Below are 7,195 nucleotides of genomic sequence, written 5' to 3' on the forward strand. Positions count from 1 at the left end.
CAATCAAGCACCTCTAGGATTACTAAGTGTATTCATCCACTGATTTCTCAACCAAGAACTTCAAAGAGATGACCTAGTAACCTCCATTGAGCACCTCTTCTTTGACCGAGTATCCATCCAAGAACCCTCCAAAGAAACTACCAAGCCTCCTCTCATGAACTCCAATGTAGCCACTAAGAAAACCCAACATGCTCCTACATCAAACTCCTAAGGTAAATAGAAAAGTGTGTCCCACACTTTTGTTCCCAAAGAAAAATCTACAACCATTTTCATCTTCACCAAAGATGTCCACTCTAATAGGGACAAAAAATTCAACATGTAACTCATCCACATTTACATCCATTTGTCAAACACCAAAATCTTAACCATCCAATCAAAAACAAGAGCATCCAACTCCACGTCCATAATGACAACATGTAGATTCAAGATAAAATCCACATCAACAACAATATGTAATTTCTCAGCAAAATATGCCAAACTCTTAATATCAGCAATCTCATTGCTCACAACAAGATCTTCTCTGCAACACATAACTCATTAGCAACAACAGCCTGATCACCCACAACCAAGCACTCTACAATCTAGATGCCAGATCCATCCAATTAATCATGAAAACCAATCTACATCCTAGCATCAAAAAGGTTAGGAATCTCCCCGATAAGCTTGGGTATTTTAGAAACAACCACCAATTGCTCTGTATTTTTCATATCAGACTCCACAAACTAATCAAAACCAACCTCACATACATTTTTTACCTCCTCTAAAACCTTGTTCTCCCATGTTCTCTCATGGACAAGTCTTCTAACCAACCAAACAAATTTCTTCTAGGTTGGTAGACTCTAGCTCCACAAACATCTATGGAACTCAACCATCCCTTCCTTAACTTGATCAATCAAACTACCCCAACAAAGCAAACATTTCAGAAAGCCTCTTCCTTATCATATCACAGAAATTTGTAATCATCCCAGGGTCCAATCTTCTCAGAGACATCTTCCAAGATCTTTACAAATTTCTTGCAACAAATCCTTCCCACACACCTTGTGATAAACCCATTTTTTTTGCAAGTCAGATCACAACCTACCACCTTGCATGAATAACTAGAAACAAATAACAAGTCCAAGAACATAGATCTACAACATAAAGCACACAACTCTTTGTGATCATTCTTCAATGACATCAACTTTCCATCTTTGCATCCATTGATCCATTTGCAAGTCCTCTAAAATTTCAAGTCAGAACCACAATCTTCTACCTCACAACCAATATATCTAGGACTCCAAAAATTACAATCCACTACAATATTAATTAGATCAACTTGTCCTAATCCAAGGTCATGGTGCAAACTACCTCAAATTTAGTGGTTTGTCTAGACACTTAGGAAAAACTATTCTCTGATACCATCTGACATAGTGCAAGATAGGAGAATCCCCAAATGAGATGTCCTAGCCCCCAACAAATAACCATAACCACCCAATATAAACACAAAAACAATGCAAGATCTGATACCAAACTACAACTCTTTATTCATAAAATAACTGATTACATGTAATGTGTCAAGCTATAAGGCTTTCTTGGTTATGACCAAATACGAAACAAGTAATAGTTTTGCAAGATCCCTCAAGATCCAATTTAAACATGTGCTAGCATAGATCCACACTCTAGTACAAACCTTGAAAGAATATCTAAACTTGTGCTCACAAGCCAACCAAGAAATCTCCTTGAAGTCTTAGCTTCTAGCTCTTCAAAATTCACTCCTCTTCCACATCCTCTTCTCCAAGCTAGATGATTATCACAAAAGACTCCACAAGACCGACTACTTATACACAACTACACCATAGGTTGGCCTAGTATGTTATAAATTAAAATAAACCCTTACATTAAATGCCCATGCAAGCCATAAGTTGGCTACAACACTTATTAAATACCTACAACCAAAATTAAATGCTCAAGTCAACCCATAAACATCTCAGTTAACATAGAATCAATGCCAAATAGAGCATCAAAGAAACCATGCCAAGTGTCAATGTTTTACCAAGCATAACTGATCCTCCCCACATAAAATCCAAAGTAGTCACCGAGAAAACCCAAGATGATCATGCATTAGATATGAATTGATAATTTAATTTTGATGGGATAAGTATAAAGAAAACTTTCTTTTAGGAATAAGGAAAATGAATTAGGCCAATTATGCACCTAAAGAATTTGGGAGAATTAAATACAAAAATAATTTTGGAATAAGATCATCGACGATTGAAGGATTGGGGGAGACTAAAGATAAAATCGAAAAGAAAACAACCTCAAGTCAACCAACATTTAACCACATTCCATTTTCCTTTTCTTGCAGTTACTAGAATTCAAAATTGCATGTACAACCTTAAGAAATATGAATAGTATTCATTTTGATTCCTTTTTATCTTAAAAATGGATGTGCATTGCTGCATGTACATGATGGCATATTTAAACATATTTTCCAATCATTGTTTGGACTTATTCTATATACAAACAAATGAATACATTGGCCAGTAGTTTTCTAAACTTGTTGTTCCTCTTTATGAATAAGGGATCTTGTATATATTTTTTAAGTTAGTTATTTCATTAGTGTACATCTATTTAGGTGCATATTGTAAATGAACTCTGTCGTAGCTAGAAATAGGATAAATCCAAACAAGTGAAACAATCAAATATTTTGTTGCCTTAAGAATAGATAATCACTACAAAATTGATTGTTCAATAGAGGTGTGAGAGACCATGGGTCACTAAATATGTTTCTTTTAAGTATATCCCACCATGCTAGAGTTAAGAAGTAAGTTTCCAAAAATGGGTCTCTGAATATTTTTCTTTTTAGTAACTTTTGTTGCGCGGGTCATTTTTGTGTTACTTTTGGTGTTCACAGGAAGCACATGAAAAGTTTTGTATTGAATCTCATGTTGGAATATTTAAAATGTTCCTTTTTCTTAGTAGAAATGTTAACAAAAATTTCATAGGAAAAGAAACATGGGTCGTATCGACATTTAACATTAGGAATAAAACTCCTTGAAAATGAATTTAAATGCATAATGAGAATGAAATTGAAAACTCTAACTGTAAGTATAGTTGTTGTGTAGTCTATGAAATGTTAGAACTCATCCATTATTGGTAACATTCTTATTGGCATAAGGACCAATAGTTATGTATGTTATGTTCAACTTGACTACGAACCACATAAAGGGATTGAATATGTTGGATTGGAATATTTTGCAAATGACAGTTTAAGTTTTCTTCTTGTTGTGATATGAATGATATAGCTTGTTTTAGAATAATGAGTGAAGCAAGTATAATTAGTAAGAAAGTACTTTTTCTATATATAATGTATAGTGAGATGTTCTTATGACATTATTACATGTCAAAAGTTGGTGCTTTATGACAATTTTCTCTAAGGAAAATAGGTACTTATTGGAATGTTAAAGGAGAATACCATTTTTCTTGGTATGTTGGATATCATGTTTAAAGATCTTGTGCCTAGGAAGAGTGTTGATAGGCATTGAACTTAATTATAAACAATTATTTCAATGGTATGCATAGGGATTTCCATAGCTTTGTGATATAACAATATTCCTTATAGTTTGTTTGGTTTACTTCTATATAAAATAAAACTATTGAGCATATAATCCATTAAAGTCTATACAAAAAAAAGGTGCATTATATGAAATTTTGACATAGTGCATAAGAACTATGTTCAAATCTAAAATCCATAATATTTTCCTATTTATGTTTTTCTATGGAATGGATTGCAACATGCATTACAATACATCAATCCTTGTGATTGGAAATTTAGTCAAGAAAACTTCATTTCGAAGATTGATATCATGCTAAATGGTGAAGAAAATACGTGCACTAAAACTATTTCATAAATTTCATGCTCATTTCCTTGCAAGCATGCATAAACTTATGCCTATGTGTAGATAGTGCAATTTGAGTTAAATTTTGAACTTAAACTACTCCTTGAGTTAGTGTGAATCATTATATGGCTTAATTTCTCTAATTTATATTATATTATTTGGATTACTTGAGAGAATTTAGTTTCCTTATGGTTGGGTGTAATGCATCACTTTGGGAGAGATAGAAATGGATATAGTAGGTTTTGTGTCTTTTTATTTGTTAGTTTTGATTAGAATGGGTACAATATATTTTTTCTGGTCAGTCAGCTAAATCTAGCTCTTAAAGTGTTGTAGCTAAAGCCATTTTATTTTATTGAATATATGTGTAGATATGTCATTATTTCATTGTATTGCATATGCATAGATATTCTTTCATTTTTTCCTTTGTATATGAGTTCATACGCTTACTTATTTCACTATATATGTGTCGATATGTTGTTGTTTTGTATTCCCTTCCACATTCTTTGATTAGGCTACTTATACATATGTGGAAAGTAGTATATTTAAAACCCACACTAGAACTATATTTGATCCTCTTGTTCCAAGTTTCTAGGATTCTCATGCCAAAGTTAGGGTGTTCTTCATGTTAGGAAAAGACCCTGAGGGAGCTAGAGACTTTATGGTTGTGATGTAGGAGCATCCTAGGTTGACATATTATCCCACACATTTTTTCCCATTCTACTAGTTGTTGCTGAGTTTCAGACATTTCCAAATTGCAGCAATTGTCGAGTGCCAGTAATTTTGTAGTTTAAGTCAAGTTTAGGTTATCCTATGTCATGTTAACACTTGGGTTCATGTGTTATCCCATCTCTACAGTGTGTGTCAAGATCCAAAGTGTGTGTATTGAGCTACTCTTCATGTCCTGAGTTGCCTAGTGTATGCCAAGTGACTCTTCATGTGCCGAGTTATCCTATTTATGCCAAGTGTTAGCATTTTAGATGTGATTTTTGCATTTTTTGTGCAAGCCAACTTATGGGATTTATTTTGTTCATGACATTTATGTTAAGATCTTGTCTTGGTATTTTTCTAGACCATTATTGGGTCTACCTTTCCATTATGTAATGTTCTAGAATGATCTGTAAGCTATTTTGGCAAGCATAAATAGATTATTTAGACTTAGAGTTAAGTAGATTAGAGGGAGTTAAGAGTAGAACATGAAAGTTCAAAAAGTTTGTTACATATGTGTTTGGAGATATGAATTTGATGCTAGATATTTAATCTTGAATGTATATTGTATTTGGCTATAACCCAGAAGGCCTTATAGCTAGGCATGCATGTTGATTATTTCATGAATCAATAAAAGAATAATTTTCTCTCTCCCTGTGGTGCTGTCCTCTTTGTGTGTTTACTTCCATTTTGTTAACTCTACAAGGTTGGTTTGGATTGATGGGTGTGCCTTTGGCCCTAGTTATTCTTTGCCTTCCTTGTGTTAGGTGGTATCAGAGCTTGAGGTTCATCCTTGTAGCTTGATTGGATCATGTAGAACACTGATTCAGATTTGGTTGTAGGGTTACAAATCTGTAGATTTGACCTATAACTTGCAGGGGGTTACAATCTTGCAGGAACCAGATATGTAAAGATGGTTCATGGTAGAGGAAATGTCAATAATGCTATATTAGATTAATTGAGACAAATTGCAACCAATGTGGAGATATCCTAGAGGAGAAGAACTCATCTTGAGGATGTGAGTGATGATGAAATGATAGCACCAAACCCTAATCTAGAACTGGAAGAAGATCAAAATGAGAGAAGATTGCCGAGAGTATTGTCTAGGGCACATTCAAAGCCTACTGTAGAAGTTGTTCCATATGATGGAAAGTTGGATACTAATGTTGTGTTGGATTGCATCTTAGATATGGAGAAGTTCTTTGAGTATGAAAACACTCCTGATAATAGAAAGGTGAAGATTTTAGTTACTAGGCTAAAAGGTCATGCATCACTATGGTGTCAACATTTGCAAACTAATAGACAAAGGAGAGAAAGGGAGAAGATCAAGACTTGGCAAAAAATGGTGAGTAAGGTAAAGAACAAATTCCTTCCTACTAATTACCAAGTTAGCTTGTTGTTGAGAAAGATGTAAAATTTAAAGCAAAAAGACATAACTATGAAAGAGTATATCAAGGAATTCTATAGATTGGACATCAAATATAGAGATGTGGATGATGATGTTGAGAAAATTGCAAGGTACATAAATGGATTGAGATCCAAAATTCAAGATAAAATAAGTTTTGTGAAGTTGGAAAGTGTTGAAGAAGCATATCAATATGCCTTGAAAGCTAAGGAGATCTTGACAATCAAGCATGAACAAAGACAAAGAGGTAGAGGTAGTAGATTTCAAAGAGGCAAAGGTAGGTCTTATAGAGAAGGTGGTAGATTTGACAGTTCTGTGCATGATAAAGGAAAATCTGAATGGAAGAATGATGACAAAGATAGGACTGAGTAGAAAGGTGGTAGCTTATAGTGAGGAGGTATTGGATCATACCAAGGAAGAGGTAATTCTTGTTCCAAAGGTGGTTTCTATGGTAATTGTTTTAGATGTGGTAAAGAAGGGCATAGATTTTTTGAATGTAGATCTTCTGAAGGTGGGAAAAATAATAGAAATACTATGATTCAAGACAACATTGAGAGTTCACCAAGAGGACTTGAGGCTAGAGAAAATTTGATGGTGAGAAGAACCTTATGTAATAAGGGAAGTGATGAGGAACCTGTTTTAAGGAGAAGTCTTTTCAGGACCAGATGTAAGATAGCTGAAAAATGCTGCAAGGTGATCATTGATAGTAGAAGTTCTACAAATTTGGCATCAGAAGAGTTGGTTACAAAGTTGCAGCTATAGAGGATGAAACATCCCAAACCCTATCATGTTTCATGGATCAAAGATGAGCATAAGAGATTGGTAAGTGAACAAAGTGTTGTAAAGTTCAAGATTGAGCATTATTTTGATGAAGTACTATGTGATACTATGCCTATGGATTGTTGTCATATTTTGTTGGGTAGACCTTGGCAATATGATAGATATGTTGTACATGATGGAAGATTGAATCAATATACTCTTTGGGTGAATGGGAAGAAGAAAATACTGTTGCCTTTGATTGAAAGTCTAGATGAGGTTAGTTGCACTACAATAAAAGTTTGCATGGTGTGTGGGAAACAATTTGAAAAAGAAGTGAAGAAGAATCAAGTCTATTTTGTTGTAGTTCCTAGAGGACTGAGTGTTGGCAGTAATGGTTGAGTGATAACAGAAGCTGGTAATGACTGAATGACAGTAGATAGTGGTAGCC

The sequence above is a fragment of the Cupressus sempervirens genome, chromosome 10 (genome assembly GCF_028749045.1).
Source record: "Cupressus sempervirens isolate cs-2001-9-10 chromosome 10, ASM2874904v1, whole genome shotgun sequence".
NCBI classification, from domain to species: domain Eukaryota; kingdom Viridiplantae; phylum Streptophyta; class Pinopsida; order Cupressales; family Cupressaceae; genus Cupressus; species Cupressus sempervirens.